Genomic DNA, 18,558 nt, shown 5'->3' on the forward strand with positions numbered 1-18,558 from the left:
CTATTGACAGTCATTTAGGCTGTGTCCATATCCTGATTATTGTGAATAATGTTGTAATGAATATGGGAGTTCAGATATGTCTTTGAGACTCTGACTTCAATACTTTTGGATATATACCCAGAAGTGGGATTACTGGATCATAAGGTATTTCTATGTTTAGCTTTTTGAAGAAACTCCATAGGTTTTCCATAGTGGCTGCAAAAATTTACATACCCAGCCACAGTGTACAAGGCATCCCATTTCTCAACATCCTCACCAACATCCTCACCATCCTTGTTATCTTTTATTTTTAATTTTTTTTGGTAATAGCCATTCTAACAGGTGTGAAGTGATATCTCAGTTTTTAATTTATTTGCATTTCCCTGATGAACACCTTCTCATATGCCTGTTTGTATAACGGAAGACATTTGTTTGTCTTCTGGGAAACATCTATTCAGGTTCTTTGCCCAATTTTTAACAGTTCCTTCTATATTTTGGGTATTAACCTCTTATCAGATATGTCTTTTGCAAATATTTCTTCCATTCCATAGTTTCCCTTTACATTTTGTTATTTCTTTCTTTTGCTGTGCAGTAGCTTTATAGTTTGATATAATTCTGCTTGTCTATTTTTGCTTTTGTTGCCTGAGCTCTTGGTGTCATATCCAATAAATCATAGCAAAGTCCAATATTTTGCTTTTTTCATGTTTTATTCTAAGAGTTTTATGTATAAAGGTTTCATGTTTATGTCTTCAATGCATTTTGAGTTGATTTTTCTATATGGTGTGAGACAATGATCTAACTTCATTCTTTTGCATGTGTATATCCAGTTTTCCCATCACTGTTTATTGAAGAAACTATCCTTTCCCAATTTTGTATTATTTATTTATTTATTTTTTGGCTGCACCACCTGGCTTGTGGGATCTTAGTTCTCCAACCAGGGATTGAACCTTGACCCTCGGCAATGAGAGCACAGAGTCCTGACCACTGGACTGACAGGGAATTCCCAGTATTCTTGATACACTGTAGATGTGTGGACTTATTTCTGAGCTCTCTACTATGTTCCATTGTTTTATTGCCAGTACCATAGCTTTGCAATATATTTTCACATCAGGAAGTGTAATGCCTCCCGCTTTGTTCTTCTTGTGTAAAATTGCTTTGGACATGCAGGGTCTTTTATGGTTCCAAGTGAATTCTAGGATTATTTTTTCTATTTCTGTAAAGAATGCCATTGGGATTTTGATAGGGATTACATTGAAACTATAGATCACTTTGGGTAGTATGGATATTTTAACAATATTCTTTCAATCCATGAACATGGGATGTCCTTCCATTTATTTGTGTCTTTAATTTCTTTCATCAGTGTTTTATAGTTTTTAGTGTGCAAGTCTTTCATCTCCTTGATTAAGCTTATTCCTAAGTATTTTATTCTTTTTGATGCTATCATAGACGAGATTTTTTTTTTTTTACTTTCCTTTTTGGATAGGTTTTTATTTGTGTATTGAAATGCAACTAATTTTTATTTATTATTTTTTTTGTGGTACGTGGGCCTCTCACTGCCGTGGCCTCTCCCATTGCGGAGCACAGGCTCCGGACGCGCAGGCTCAGCGGCCATGGCTCACAGGCACAGCCGCTCTGCGGCATGTGGGATCTTCCCGGACCGGGACACGAACCCGTGTCCCCTGCATTGGCAGGCAGACTCTCATCCACTGCGCCACCAGGGAAGCCCTGCAACTGATTTTTATGTTGACTTTCGTATCCTGCAAATTTACTGAATTCATATATTGGTTCTAACAGTTTTGGGTGGAGTCTTTAGGATGTTCTACATAGAAAATCATGTCATCTTCAAACAGAGATAATTTTACTTCTTCCTTTCTGATTTGGATGCCTTTTTTCCCCTTCTTATTGCTTAATTGCTCTTTCTAGGACTTATAGCACTATGCTGAACAGAAGTGCCAAAAGAGAGCATTCTTTTTTTTGGTTGTTGTTGTTTGTTTCTGATTTTAGGGAAAAACTTTTAGGCTTTCATCATTGTTCTGGGTTTTTCATATATGACCTTTACCATACTGAAGAAGTTTCCTTCTATTCCTAGTTTTAGTATATTATGTTGTGAAAGATTGTCGAATTTTGTCAAATTTTTTTTTCTGCATTAATTCAGATGATCATGTGGTGTTTTTCCCTCATAATATTAATGTGATATATTACATTGATAGATTTTCATGTGTTGAAGCATCCTTGCATTCCAGGAATAAATCCACTTGGTTATGATGTATAATCCTTTTCTATGTTTCTGTGTTCTGTTTGCTAGTATTTTGTTGAGGATTTTTGTATCAATATTCATAAGGGATATTGATCTGTAGTTTTCTTATAGTTTCTTTGTCAGGCTTTAGTATCAGGGTTATATTGACCTCATAAAACCAGAGGTGCTCTTTAACATTTTGGAAGAGTTAGAGAAGTATTTGAGTTAGTTCTTCTTTAAATATTTGGTGAAATACACCAGTGAAGCCACCTGGTCCAGTTTTCTTTGTTGGGAGGTTTCTTGACTACCAACTCAGTGTCATTACTTGTTGTAGATTCATTCAGATTTTTTCTTTCTTCATTATTGAGTTATAGTTGATAGTGTGTTTCCAGGGAATTATTTTTTTTCATTTAGGTTATCCAGTTGCTTGGTGTACACCTGTTCTCTTAAAATTATTTTTGTTTCTGTAAAATCAGGAGTAATGTCCTCACATTTATTTCTGATTTTAGTAATTTGAGTCTTCCCTCCTTTTTTCTTAGTGAGTTGAGCAAAAGATTTGTTAATTTTGCTGATCTTTTCAAAGAATCAACTTTTTACTTCATTGATTTTTCTCTATTGTTTATCCTCTAGTCTATTTTTTCTCTGCTCTAAACTTTAATGTTTCCTTCATTTTGCTAGCTTTGAGTTTGGTTTGCCTTCATTTTGTTGTTGCTGCTGTTGTTCCTTAAGACATAGAGTTAGGTTATTAATTTGAGATCTTTCTTCGTCTTTAACATAGATGTTTACAGGTATAAAATTCTCTCTTAGCCTTGACTTTGCTGCATCACATAAGCTTTGATATATTGTGGTTTTATTTTTAGCAAGGTATATCGTAATTTCCCTTATGATTTATTCTTTAATCCACTGGATTTTTAAGAGTGCTAATTTCCACATATTTGTGAATTTTCCGGTTTTCCTTCTTTTTTGGTATCTAGTTTCATTCCACTGTGATCAGAAAAGTAACTTTGTAGTATCTTTAAAGATCTTTAAAGATGATTTAAGTCTCTTAAAATTTATTAAGACTTGTTTTTTGGCCTAACGTATGGTCTATTCCAAACAAGGTACCATGTGCACTTGAGGAGAATGTGTACTCTACTGTTATTGAGTGGAGTGGTCTGTATATGTCTGTGTGGACTGCCATAACAGTAAACAAAGTATGTTGCAGCCACCAAGCCATCAGCCCCTGCAGCCGTCCCAGACTGTGTACCCCGAGGAAATTCAGGATCGTTAAAAACAGGATACTGGCCTTAGATAGTTAGGGTGCATGTCAAAGGAATGATTTCAATGAGTCCGTAGTTTTGCATCTTGCCATACATAGAAAAGTGCTAAATTCATTAACTTGAGATGTCTGGATTTTCTTTAATTAACAGTAATCTTTTGATGTTCCAACTACCTGGTTTTTGTTGCAAAACTTCTATGAATCCTGGTTCCTCCCTTACCCTTTCAGAGCAGCCCTCAGAGCTATCTGAGAGGCTGTCTTCTGGGCTTAAGTCCTCAGAAAGTCCTAATAAAACATAATTGTCAGCTTTTAGGGTGTGCATTATTTTTCAGTTGACATCTGTTAGGTACAATTGACTTGCAGTATTGTTTAGGTTCTCTATTTTCTTATTGATCTTTTGTCTGGTTCTCCTATCTGCTATTGAAAATGATTATTGAAGTATTCAACTATTTTTGTGGAATGATTTTTCCCTTCAATTCTGTGAATGTTTTCTTCATTATATTTGGGGGCTCTTTTTGGTACATACATGTTTATAATTGTCTTGTTGGATTAACTTTTGTTTAATATATAATATCTTTCTTTATCTCTTGTAAATTTTTTAACTGAAGTCTATTTTGTCTGAATTAGTATAGCCTACCCAGCTTTCTTTTGGTTAATATTTACAGGGAATATGTTTCCATCCTTTCACTTTCAATCTCCTGTCTTTAGAGCTAAAGTGAGTCTCTTATAGACTGTATATATTTGGATCATTTTTCTATTCCATTCTGCCTATCTCTGCCTTTTGATCTGACAGTTTAATCTATTTACATTTAAAGTAACTACACTTAAGGAGGAACTTACTACTGTCACTTTGCTACTTAATAAAAAAGTCTTAACAGTATTTGTCTCTATTACTGCCTTCTTTTGTGTTCAGCTGATTTTTTTTTGTAATGACATGTTTTACTCTACTACTCCTATACATTTCTGTTTCCCCTTCATGTTATTAATATCACAAATTATACCTTTATACATTGTGTGTCCAATAATATAGATTTATAAGTATTTTAATGCATTTGTCCTTTAGGTCCTGTTGGAAATAAAAAAGTGGAGTTGCTACCAAAATTAAAGTAATGTTGCCTTTTATATTGCCCATGTATTTCTTTGTCAGATCTTTCCATCTTCATACTGCTGTGAGTTACTGTCTAGCATCCTTTCCTTTCAAACTGAAGGACTACCTTTACCATTTCTTACAGGTCAGGTAGTATACAAATAAGGTCTGCTCTGCTCCCTTCGGTTCAAGGTGACAGGAATGTGGGGACTGGGAAACAGGATGCTACCTTCTCAAGAACAAGACCACTGCCACACTGGGGACGGAGTGGGGCGATGGCAAGTGAAAATGCCACAAAACTTTGCTGTCATTTTTAGGATGGCTTTTTCTTGCTTGAATGTTTGCTTGGTTGCTGTACACCTTTAACTTTTGTAGAGACACTACAAAATTAGTTCAGACAGCTTCTGGTTGTTTTCTTCATGTTTCAGTGGGAAAAGGTGAGCTTGGAACTTCCTAGTCTGCCACTTTGCCAAAATACTGTTTTTTAACCTATCCAATTTGCAGTGATAAAGAAACTGTGAAATTTATTGAGACTTCTGGCAAACTGGCACTATCATCAGTGTTGGTGACCGTGCTGGGACAGCAGTCTCTATGTGTGTGTATATATACGTGTGTGTATACGTATACATGTATGTATATATGTAAGTATATGTATATATGTATATTAGTATATATGTGTTTGTGTATGTGTGTATAAGTACACAAACACATACAGAGATTATATATGTATCTGAAAAGACTTAAAATACTAGTATCATCTGACTCCTGGGAACTTAGCTTAAAGAAATACTCATGGATGTATATGGGGAGTTTTGGCTATAAGAATATTTACTGTCCACATTCTTTATAATAATGAAACACTGGCAGCAAAATTTTGTCTAATAGTAGGGGTTGGTTAAAACATATGATGGTCCACCATGCAGTGAAATGCTACATACCTAGTAAAACTCATATTGAGGAAGAATAATTTCATTGAATTAACACTATTCATTATTTCAAAACATGTTTCAAAACCAACAGCTTATTTTTAAAAAGTATCTGACCTCCCCCACTCCAATGGCAGTCATTACTGCCTTGAATCAGGCCATTTAGCAGTTGCCCACTCCCCAAACTCTTCCTTAACCCTGGTCCTCTTAGATTTATACCTACTTTGGGTCTCACAAACCCCCGTGGCTTTACTTATCAGTTCACATTTACAGAGCCTTATCTTCTGAACTCAAGGCAGCAATTCTGAGATTCCATTTTACTGAAGGAAAGAAGGATGTGATGGATTAGCGGGAGGTTAAGAGGCCATTTACTAGGCAATGTATTAATCACTCTACAAATATTAACTCATTCAATCCTCAGAAAGAGGAAGGGACCTATTATCCTCATTTTTCAACTGAGGAAACTACAGCCCTGGGAAGCTTCTATCTTGCCTGAGCTTCCAGAGCTGGTAATTGGTAAGAGTTCAGATTTCAACCCAGGTAGTCTGGCTCCAAAGCCAAGGCTTTCAGTCACAGCTTTACTGTCTCTTGTTCTTATTAGTAGTAAAAATAATAGAGATGATTATTAATAATATTTAATATAACACAGAAATGTGATCAACAGTGGTTTTCATTATCCAGAGCTTTTTAAGTGTTTTTACTTACAAGAGCTCACTTATCTCTGAAAACTCATTTTGCCGAGACAGGAACTGAGGCTCAAGTACCCATCGCTGATGCTGTGAAACCCACCGCAGGAATTACAGACTCATTATTATTGGTAAATAATATAATGTAAAGGATAATAAAAAGTGCCTCCACAGTGCTTAGGGCTTCACAGTGTGATTTGACACACCTTTTACAATGTGTAACCGGCTCTGAGAGGCCAGCAACGCGGGCAAGGCAGCACACCAAGTAAGATATAGCAAAGTTATCGTTTTGCTTACTAAATAACACCTCGTCCTCCAGAGCTAAAGAAAAGGCTTTTCTTAAGGAAATCAAACTCATATCGCAGGGAGGTGGTGACTTCACCTGGGTCCTGCAGCTGCTTCGTGGCCCCGGGGCAGTTTCTCGGCTGGTGCGGCACCGAAGGCGCCTCCCGGCGAGTCCTGGCCTGCGGGCACCTGGGCACCTGGGCAGGTGGGCGGGTCCGGGCTGTGGGTCGCGGACCGCTCCCGTCCCCGGTGCCAGCCCCGTGCCGCCCGCGCCCCCGCCGCCCCCAGGCCGCTACAGGCCGACCCCAGGCCCCCTCCCCGAGTCTCCACCGCCCCGCACGCTCGGAGCCGATACCCGGCCTCACTCTCCTCCGGCTCCGGGCCCACTCACACCCGTCTCCGGCTGACCCGGGGCCCTCCCCGCGCCCCCGCCGCCTGGAGCTGCCCGGGCGGGCGGCCGGCGGCCGGTGCGAGGCCCCTCCCCGGCGGAGTCGCTCAGCTCGGAGGAAGCGGAGGCGGCGGCAGCGCCGAGACCTCGCCGCGCTCATGGCGTCGCCCGGGTGAGTGCGGCGCTCGCGGCCGCGCCGGGGCGGGGGGCGGGTTGCGGGGTGGGGGCTGCGGGCCGCCACTGGCAGCCTTCCCCGGCCTGCGGCCCCGGACCCCCGCCCGCTCGCCCGCCCGCCAGGCCCCGCGGCCCTCTCCCGCCGACCTCGGGCAGAGGCGGCCCGGGCGGGGGCGGGCTGGGGGCGCGGGCTGAGGACCTCGGCTCCGGGGGCGGGCTCCGGGGCCCGGGGCGCGGAGGCCGTTGGTGGGGGGCGGGCGGAGCGGAAGGGCGTGCGGGAGCGGCAGCCCCCCACCTCCCAGCGGCGCCCCCGGCCTGGAGCCGCGGCGTCTGGTGCTCGCCCGGCGTCTGCCGCCCTGCCTTCCGCATCTGTTTTTTCCGCTTGCTCGCGTTGGAGTTGATGCTGGGTTCTCACCGCCGTCGGGATGCAGCCTGGATGTCCCCGAACGTCCGGAGCAGGGGCCGGGGCAGACCCTGCCTCGGCCTGGTCCAGGCCTCCAGCTTGGGCTGGGCCGCGGGCCCGGGTACAGTGGCTGCCCCTTTTCTGACATCACCTCCATTCCACTGCCTTGGTGTGAAAATGTTCTTTCTTTCAGGAAATGATGGTGACCCACTGAGTTTGTAATTTTTTAAAAAAATTCTTTTGCAAAATAAAACCTCAGCAATTCATTATGATTACTTTTTGTTTTGGTAATTTAGTCGTGAAAGCTGGGAATGACAAGAGTTAATGCAACAGCTACGCTTCACAGAGGAGGAAAATTAGTCTGAAGGTCATTGCTTTAGTTGGTAACAGGCTTCATTTGACTGCTGTCCACCATTCAGTGTGTCTCAGACCTAGTGGTTATGGTAGCAATTCGCTGTGCATCCTTGCACATCACAGAGGGCTTTTACTGGCGCATGGGGTGGGGTCGGGTGAATGGTGGGCTGAGAGGCAGAGAAGATGGATATCAGGCCCCTTACAGGTGAGGGAAGTTCACTGGAGTGAACTGGCTCAGTGCAGTGGGCCTTGATGGAGCAAGCTGGGTTTTGACTCCAGCCAAGTCATGGGCATTTCCCGTCTACCTGCTGTCTTTCTAGGTTTGGGGAGGAGCAGTCAGAAGTACCCAGTACTTTGAGCTTGTAATTAGAATAAAGAGCTCATCCCTCAGAAGGCCAGGCTGTCACCCAGAGGTTCAAGGTCCCACTGGGTTCCTGGCCTTCGTGTCAGGGAAGGGTGAGGCAGGGCGCACCGGAGGCAGTAGTGGGTGGCTGAGCCTGTGTGGGGCTGCCGTGAAGCCTTTAAAAAGTGATGGTGCATTGGGCATCCCAGCCCACTACATTAAGTCAGAGGCGGACTTAATGCTCGGCTGGTGTGCCCTTCTGTGGGCCAGTAGTCCCTAAACCGTGTCTCTGTGGAAGGTCATGTAAGTGCAGATTTGATATTTGCAGTCCCGACTATTTTTGAGGGATCTCATGAGTCTGCAGTTGGTACTTATTTCTGAGGGCTACCCATTGCAAAGCTGAGGTCACAGCGTTTTTAGTATACTTTATGTTGTTTCATGGAACAAACTGTATACTTATTATGGTATATACAAATTTGGGGACAGTCTACGTCTCCATATGTCTGTAGGCTTTGCTGGTAGACCAGAGTCTAGCCAGGGAGACTTGGTTTCCTAAGCTTCTTTGGCCTCTCCAAGTCAGCAGACATTCAGCCTAGAAGACTAGGTGCTGCAGGAACAAGTCCAGAGATTCAGGGCAGGGATGGGAGGGGAGCCGTGATTTCTGCTGGGCTGTTCACGGAGGAGCCTCCAAATCTGGTGTTCTTTTCTAAGTGACAATTTCCGTAAGAGAGTCGGGAAGGAAAGAAGAAATTCTGACAGTTTTTGAGGAGCTTACCAATGTGCTAGGCCTTATGGAAAAGAAAAGGACAAGAATGAAGGCATCAAAGGAAAAGATATATTTGAGATGACTCACAGCCCAGTGTGTTTGGAATTAAGGAGAGACAAGGCCAGAGATGCAGGCAGGGCCAGACTACAGGACCTGGCCTTTTGTGGGCTTACTGCCCACTGTTCACTGAAGGATATTTGTCATCAGGCTCTTGGGGAATCCATGTGACAGCAGTATGGAAGAGGCGGAGAGGACAGGGGAGATGGAGCTCATCAGCCTGCTACCGTCTACCCTCTTCTGCGGGCCTCCATTCCTTATGGCCCCCATCTCTTCTTTACTCTGCCTGCTTCTTCATTGTTGGGGTTTCCTTGGGTTCCGTAGCCCATCTCTGCTAATTCCTACCTAGCACACGTTCTCTGCATGATTGCATCCATTTCTGCAGCTTTAAATGTCCAAATCAGAGGTTCTTAACCTGAGGTACACGATTGGGTGGGCTTCCAGGGTCCTGCATTCCCTGAGGCCGTATGCAGCATTGGGGTCCGTGTGCATTTTCCGGGGACCAAGGTCTATAGTCTTCATCATCTGCAGCCTGTCTCAAAGGGCCTCCTAGCCATAGCAAGTTTACAGTCATCCATCCATACCCACCTAGAGGGATAGCAAACCTAGTTAACTGTGCAAAATATATATATATTTCAGATTGTTAATGGTAGATAATTTGAAAAACAAAAAAAGTATAAAACAGATAATAAAAATCAAGTGTAGTCTGACTTTCTGTAGACCACTACTTTAAACATTTTGGTGTCTTTTAAATTAGACCATTATTTTTATCAGAGAGACATCCTTACAGATACAACTAGAGTCCCCCCCGCTACCCCCCAACCTCCCTGCCTATCTTAGTTAGGCAGGTATCCCGACAGACATTTTCTATTGCATTTACATGTTATATTTATTCTTTGCTCTGTTTTTCCCCCCAATTTTTAAATTTATTATTTTACACATAACGTAAAATTTGCCACCTTAAACACTTATTTGCTCCTTTTTTACATAAATGGACTCATACTGTTCTGCAGCTTGCTTTATTCACCCAGCAATATGCTTTGAAATGCTTTTCATGTGAGAACAAAGAACAGATCTACCTAAAACTTGACATTTATATAATATTCTGGGTCATGGTTATGTTATTTAGTTAAGAATGTTTTCAGTTTTCTTTGTAAGATAATGCTGCACAATTGGTGTCTCCCTCTGGACACGCACAAGTGGTTTTCTGAAGTAAATACAAAGAATTGTGGTCAGAGGGCCAGCCCATTTTTTTAGCTGATACTACTAAAGTATGCTTATTAATGATTGTACCACCTTCCCCTTCCACCACCACATTTTAAGGGCTCTCTCCACCTCCCAACTTGTGATGACATCGGACTTTAAAAGTTTTGTCTGTCTGGTGGAATTATTGAGTCAAGAAATAGGAAGCTAATGGCATCTTTATTCACCCCATGTTCAAAGATTAGAAACTTCCTCCCTGACTCCTATATTCCTTCAGAAATAGTCAGTCCTCATTTCTTTGATCCGGTTGCGAACATCGAATTCTAACCATCCATATCCTTAAGTAAACTCTTACCTTCAGGTTTTTGTTTCAGAAAATGTGGTCATTGTAGCACTTAAGTAGTCTCCGCACTGGGCCAGGAGTGATGTAATGAGACCTGTCCTGGAGTCAATGTATGGGAGGCAAGGAGCCCCACCAAGCACCTCACCTGCCTTCCTGGCCACTCCCTCAGGATTCGTCTCCCTTGGAACTGAAAGCACTCCCATTAACATCCACTGGACATTTAAAAGTACCCCAGACTTAACTTCAACCTTTCGTCTTCCCTGTCCAGGAAGATTCTCTCCGAACACCAACATTTTGTGGGGAAGGAAAGGATCCTGGGCTTCCCCTTCTGGGAAGGGCTCAGCTTTCCCGCTGAAGCCTAGCCTGGTCCAAATGGGCCATAAGAGCTCCAAGCTCTTCACAGTGGGTGGAGGATGGGTCCTCTAGCCAGGCCAGGGGTGGGGAGGAAGAGGCCCACAGATCACACAGTGGGGAGGAGACACTGAGCAAGTCGGGCAAGGTATGTAACTGCTCCTGGGTGAGGTCCAGCCGGGAGCCCTTGGCCTCTGCTCAGGAGCTGCTGTGGCTTCCAGAGAACACACATGGCTTTGCCAGCGGGATGCAGACTCTGCTCTTCCCCAGTAGATCTGGGGTTGCCCAGTGAGCCAGCAGCCACCCCAGTGTGTCCCCACTGGAGAAAACGAGAGAACTGGGAGGGGTGTTGTAGCTGAACCATCCCTGGCTCTGCAGAGCAGCTCACCAAAACCCACTTACCTCCTTGTAGGTGGCAGATGTGCCCCTGCTTCATCAGACGGAGTGCCGTGTGGCGAACCTGGCCCCCAGCTCAAGGAGAGCCTCTTCTTATCCACAGCCAGGAGCCCCTGGCAGGGGCTTCCAGTCCAAGGGAATGTTCTTTTAAATTTAGATCCTGCCTACTTCCAAAGAGGGTATTGTTAGGCCCTGTTCTAAGTGCTTTTGCTTATAATATGTTACTGAAACTTCGCGACAATGCTATAGTAAGTACTGTTATTATCCGTATTGTATGGATGAGGAAATTGAGGCCCACGCAAGCAGTTTAAGTTAGAACTTGATGCAAAATGACCCCATTATGGATAGTCGGCTTAAATTTGGTTACTGAGGCACAACAAAAATGTTGGACTCAGTACTTTGTTCTGATCACCAAGCACATGCACTGTCTCTCTGGCACGATCGGGATGAAACTGAAGTAAGAATGTATTCACTTGGTTTGTTGTATTCACTTGGTTTGTCTGTATTAGCAGAGTGGTTGTACTTTCAATTATGCTTTTACGAAATATGGCTGAATATGGAATAACTTAGACGCGGTCTTTCTTTTAAAGAAGAATTCCCTCCGGGAGGCTATATATTCTGAGCGAGACCACCTGCATGTAGTTCAGAAGTGGTGGTTCTGTCCTAGATTCTCCGCGTTGTAACTTTTTATAAAATTGTTAGTTGTCTTACTTTTAAAAACAAGTAATATATGCATATGGTAAAAAGTTCAAAAGGTATAAAAGGAACATAAATGAAATCTCAGTCACCTTGCCCCCTGTTCCTGTCCAAGAAACTGGCATCCTCCTTAGAGAAGCATCCTCCCGGGAGGCAGGGCACAGTGTGGATTGGTGTCCTCCTCCTTGTTCTGTTTAAAACCCAGAATGCCTTTTGGAGATGTCTTTTGTTACTTTGTTTCTGTTTAGATTCTTGGTTCCTTCTCATGGATTTGTAGATCTTTGTACATTGAGAAAACTAACTTTCATTGTTTGTGTTACAAATGCTTTTCCTTTGTTATTTACCTTTTGACTGTATGAAGGCTTCCCTGCTCTGAGATCTTTGTTTTAAGTCTTTAATATTTCTTTCAGTGCATTTTTGTTTTCATTTTCTAATTTACTTCTTAGATCCAGGTAGTTTTCATTTTGGTGAAAGGAGTAGTAGGGATTTACCTTTATTTTTTCCATGTTGTTGTAATTGAATAATCACCAGATACTTAGAGCTGCCTGGATCAGGGACAAAATTCCCACCTGTATTTGGGCCTGTTTCTGGGCTCTTCTTTTACTGAACTCTGCCTATTTATGAACCAGTGCTACAGCCTTAACTTACTGTGGCTTGTACTATGTTTTACTGTCTTGCAGGTTTTGTCCGCCTTCATTCCTGTTCTTTTTCAGAATTTTCCTGATTATTATTGCACAAATATTTCTGAATAGAATCAGCTCCTCTGTTTTCAAACCTAAATTCACTTATTGGTTAATTTAGGGAGAATCGACTTTAAAATTATAGTGAAACTTTCTTTCCCCAAAGGATATGGCTTTTCATTTGTCCAAGTCTTTTATATTCTTTAGTATTTAGAAATTCTTTTCATATAGACGTTGCACATTTATATGTGTATTCTTAAAGTTTTTCTTGTTGTTACTCTAAATGGGAGTCTTCCTTTCACATCGCTAAACTTGTTTGTATATAAGAAGGCAATTGGGTTTTTTAAAAAAATGTTTTGTATGTCCCCAGCTTACTGAATTCTCTCATTGCTCACAGCAGTTTTCCAGTTGATCTCTTAGTTTTTCCACATCACCATTTCTTTCTGTTATCATGGATAAATATAGCAAGGTGCTTCTGCCTTTGTTGTGGGCAGACTGTGTGTCTGTAGGAAGGGAGCCAACAGTGGTCTTTTGGATACATTGTGGAGCGCTGCCTTCCCTAAGCGGCCCCAGCCCTTTGTGGCCCCTTTGCTGCTCAGCATCTCCACGGAGGTCGTCCATGGGTCTTGGGCCACAACACGAGCACTAGCTTGCTCAGGGTCCTGTCATGTGCATCCTCAGACTTCCTGTTCGAGACAGTGGCAGCTCTACTGAACCTGAGCGTTTGGAGGTTTCCTGGACTGTCTTTCTCACACACTCTGTCCAGTCCTTCACAGAGACTTTCAGAGCCCAGCCCTGTGTTGTCGCCTCTGGTGCCGCCACCCAGGTCTGATCTTTGTCATCTCTAATCTGTTCTCAACATCAAACAGGCATGTGACTTGCACGCAGCCCATCCTCCAGAATAAAAGCCAGAGTCTTTGCTATGGCCCAGAAAGTTCGGTCTTACCCGGCCTCTTCTACTGCCTGCGTCCCGCTCACTCCATAACAGCTGCACTGGCCTCCCCCCCGATCCCTGAGCCCCTCCAGGCCTGCGTGGCACCTGGGACGCTTTCCCCAGGCGGCCGCGTGGCTTACGCCCTCCTGTCCTACCAAGCCTGCCCTTGCATGTCCCCTTCTCTGGGAGGGCCACCCTGACCTAATTACAGCAGTCTGTGCCCCCATTCACCACATGCCCGGTACCCGGATCCTAGTCTACACTTTCTTTCTTTCTTCCAGAGCACTTAACACCTCCCAGTGTATCTTCTATTTAAAACTTTCAAAAATTGTTTCTTGTCAGTTCTCCCCCCACCTCACTGAACGTAAGCTAAGAGCAGAGACATTTATGTCCTTCGCCGATATGTCCCAAACTCCTAGGGAAGTTCCTAGCAGGAAATAAATGTGTGGATAAATCCAATAGAACACTGCCTTATATAAACTTGCTTCACATGTGTAAATCTCTCTGGGTCCCTATAGCAACCTGATTAGGTGTGCAGGACAGGGGTGGCCAGCTTTGTTTTAAAGATTAACATACCTGTATTTTGTAGAGTTCATGTAATGAGTGTTCATAGTTATCTCTCCAGCCTAACCCTAGTATAAACTCCTGGAGGACTGGGGCAGCATTTTAGAGCTGTTTCCTCTTGTATGGTGAATCTACATGGCACGAACCTGGGACCAAGACCTGTTGCTCATTACACTGATTCTCTCCTTGCAACACTCTTAGGTTGGGGTGTGGCAATGATTATTGCCCCAGGGTCCTGCTGGAGGGGCAGCAGCAGTAGGCAGGACACCTTTGCCTGACATGTGAGGGGTGTGTCCTTTCCCAGTGTGCTGCCTCTCCTGCCTTCAGGAACTTCTAGGTGCATAAAAGCAGGGCTGCAGTGGGTCCCTCTGCCACGCTCCCTGCATGTGCCAGCACATTTCAGGGACTAAACTGCCAGGCTTCACGGTGCTTGTCTATTACCTACGTTATAATAACTGACATCTATTTGTCCTCATGTGCTGTTGGATGGAAACTTTTCATGTATGTTTTCTCAGCCAGTCCCCACTGCTGCACAGTGAGTTTTAAACTTTTCAAAGTGTGTGGTCACCTTGCAGAGGTGGGATGGCCCCTAGTTTTGGCTTCGATATTGTGGATGAATTGTGTTCCCTCCAAAACATATGTTGAAGTCCTAACCCCTAGTACTTGTGAATGTGATCTTTTTTGGAAATAGGTTCTTTGCACATGTGATTACTTAATATGAGGTTGCATTTGCACTGGGTTAGGGTGGGCCCAAATCTAGTGACTGGTGCCCTTAAAAGAGGCAGAGAAGAGACATAAACATGGGACTTCCCTGGTGGTCCAGTGGTGAAGAATCTGCCTTCCAATTCAGGGGACGCAGGCTCGATCCCTGGTCAGGGAACTAAGATCCCACATCCCGCGGGGCAACTAAGCCTGCGTGCCACAACTACTGAGCCCATGTGCCTCAACTAGAGAGCCTGTGTGCTGCAAACTACAGAGCCCACACACTCTGAAGCCCATGCACCAAAACTAGAGAGAAGCTCACGCGCTGCAACAAAGAGCCTGCATGCCACAACAAAAAGATCCTGCATGCTGCAACAAAGATCCCGTGTGCCACAACAAAGACCCAATGCAGCCAAAAAAATAAATAAAAATATTTTCAAAAAGGGTGATATGTGGACACATACTGGGGAGAACCCATGTCAGGAGAGGCAGAAACTAATACAGCTGTCAAGAGCCACATATACATTGTCTTCATTTGGTAGGGATGCTATAACAAAGTACCACAAACTGGGAGTCTTAAAGAAAACAGAAATCTTTTTTTCACAGTTCTGGATGCCAGGTGTGTGAAACTAAGGTGTCAGCAGAGTTGGTTCCTTTTGGGGGCTCTGAGGGAGAGTCTATCCCAAGCCTCTCTCCTACACTTTGGTGGCTGCCAGCAATCCTCAGTGTTCCTTGGATTGTAGATGCATCATTCCAGTCTCCACTTCCATTGTCACATGCTTTTCTCCCTGTGTATCCAAATTTTCCTCTTATAAGAATACCATTCATTGCATTAGGGGCTCACCCTACCCCTGTATGACATGATCTTAATTTAACTAATTAGATCTGCAAAGACCTTATTCCAGATAAGGTCCCATTCATAGTAGGGAGTTAGGACCTGAACATATGTTATGGGGAAACACAGTTCAACCCACCAAGAGGGTTTGAAAAAGTTTATTACTAATTTAGTGAGGCTTTCTGGGTAGAGCAACTGGCCTCAGGTTTTGTTTTGTTTTCTGTTTGGGGTGTTGTAATGGGGTGAGGGTCCCTAGCTAACACCAAAGAAAGGAGCCCTCAGGCTCTCTTGTCTGCTGGCCCAGATGTGGGGCAGTTCAGGAAGTGGAAGATCTTGAAAGCTATTAGCATCAAACAGCAAAAATTGGGTCAAACTATTATCCAAAGTTATTAATAATATACTGTCAATTACATTATGGTAAGCAACTGCCCCATATTTAGTCTCCTTTTATTAAATTTTCTATGCCGTCTTGTTTTATTGGCACCACCCAACGAAGGAGCCAGGTTTGTTGCTAGGAATTAGCCCTGCTCGCAAGTTTTGGACAATTTATTCTTAGCCTTGAGGGGCACTGTCCAAGGAGTGCCCAACTCTGAGGTGGTAGCAGGCATCTCCCTTTCAGAGATGGGTCTCCTGAATCAGAATCTCCAGGTATTAATAGGAAAGCTCCTCAGGTAATTCTATTGTGCAATGGAAAAAGAGAATGAAGGACACAGAAAGTGTGCCTTGCCCTGTCTCCTAGGACTGACAGCCAGTGAGGCGGATGGCCTAGGGCTGTCAGGTTCTTGACTCTGCCTGCCAGACTTGAAGGGAGCCCTGTGCACAAACCAGGATGTCTGCTTCCTAACTTTGTGAGAAACAACTGTTACACACACTTGGCCCTCAGGGTGGCATTCAGATTGCTTCTTGCCCTGGAGAGAAGTCTGTGTGGGGAGGTGCCCCCAAAAGGGAAGTCGAGCTGTGATGCCACGGCACCGAGGCTACAGGCCTGGGCAGCATGGAGACCAGGAGTCCATGCCTGGGCCGGACCTCTGTGCTGGTGGCCCCCAGGCAGGGCCTGTGCTGGGTTCCACTTTTGGCTCTATGCCCTGGGGTCTTGAAAGGACCAACATGGGCCTCAGGAGAAGACCAAAATCTAAATAGCCCTTAATGAGGAAGTAAAACGGGGCGCAGAGAAAGTAGCCCTATATATCGATTAACACAATGAGCTACAGCAACATGAATAGGTCAGAAGTAGGAGGCGGGGTGGGGGAGGATTGGTTAACATATTGAGTAATTGTTCAAAAGAGCAAAGGCATTTTCTTGGTACTTTTCTGTATATTTGTCTTATCTTTGGAATCGGAAAAAGACATTCGCAGTTTTCAAAAACTGCTTTGTAGAAGGCCGCTCTGCTCACGTCTGGGCCCATTGGAAGCACTGCTTGTTTTCACTCCCTTGGTCTTGTCTGCCTGTAGAGGCAAGAGCAGGCTTGGCAAGACTTGGAGTTGGCAGATGGGCTGTTTTTTATGGTGTTTGTAATTACCAGCTATAATTATAAGTTACCTAAAACCTATCTGAGCCTTACAAATAATGAGCCAAAAGGGAACCAGAAGATTCATGTTCGGGTTCTGGCCCTGTGCTTCCTAGCTTGGTGATGCTGGGCCGCTTAGGCTGCCATAACAAAGGACCACAGACTGGGTAACTTAACATTTGTTTCTTGCAGTTCTGGAGGTTGGGAGTCCCAGATCACAGTGCAGGCAGATTCAGTTTCTCCTGAGGTGTCTCTTCCTGGCTTGTAGATGGCCACTGTCTCACTGTGTCCTCACCTGGCCTTTTTCTGTGCACCTGCAGAGAGAGAGCAAGCTCTTGGGGGTCTCCTCCTCTCATAGGACACCAATCGCATCAGATCAGGGCCTTACCTTTGTGACCTCATTCAACCTTAATTACTCCCTTAAAGGCCATATATGCAAAAGGGTTTCAACATAGGAATTTGAGGGGACACAATTCAGGCCATACAGGTATTGAAAGCAGAGTTGTAAATTAAAAAGCATTGCACAAAGGTGACATTCTATTGCTGTTCACTCTTGCAAGACTTGGCTCTGCTTCCAGTTTACAACACAGAGACTCAAATAGGTGTGAACTTTGTTGGCAAGAATCAAGAACAGATTTATATGTATATTTTCAGAAATTAGCACAAACTCAGGGTTGTCCCTGTGATAATTTCACTCTTGTTTTCTACTTTCTTGCATGGAAAATATAGGGTTGGAGTTAAGCTCCTCTCCTGGGAAATTCTGGCGAGTGTGTCCTGAGAGCCTGTGTGCAGTGGGAAGAGGCCGGGCAACGCCCTGGGTGTAACTACCTGTCCTCTGCCCTTGTCTTACCTGGGTCTCAGCACAGGGCTCCATGCCACCACCAGGCCGGGCCTGCTTCTTCCCCACTGGGAAACTATTTTTAACCAGTCATTTTTTCTTTTTTTAAAGTTACCTTTTTTTCTTATTACAAAAGCAATATATGTTCTTTGCAGAAAAATGAAGAGAAGACAATGAAAAGTCCCATTTTTATCAGCATCAGGGTCAAATTAAGTCAGAGAGTTGCCTAGTACTCTGCACTGATAAAGTGGCTAAAACAGCCATGAACACAGTGACCACTGAGGTTACTGGAGCTCCCTTCAGAGAGGGCTGAGGATGAGACCTTCCGGGAACATGCTGGAATAACAACCAAGCGTCCTGAAATCCTTCTTTCCTCTAGGAGGGTGGATTTGATTAACACAATACAGTTCTTTTGCTGATGAATTAAATGGAACTGGACTGCTTGTCTCTGAGGGGACCTGCCACAAACTAAAGTTTAAACCTGTACACTCTTGGAAGAACATTGGTTTGAAGGGGTGCCAGATTACCAAGTTTTCTTGGGGCACACACATATCTGATTCTGGCCCT

This window comes from Lipotes vexillifer, unplaced genomic scaffold, assembly GCF_000442215.2.
Source record: "Lipotes vexillifer unplaced genomic scaffold, Lipotes_vexillifer_v1.1 scaffold759, whole genome shotgun sequence".
Taxonomy (NCBI): Eukaryota; Metazoa; Chordata; class Mammalia; order Artiodactyla; family Lipotidae; genus Lipotes; species Lipotes vexillifer.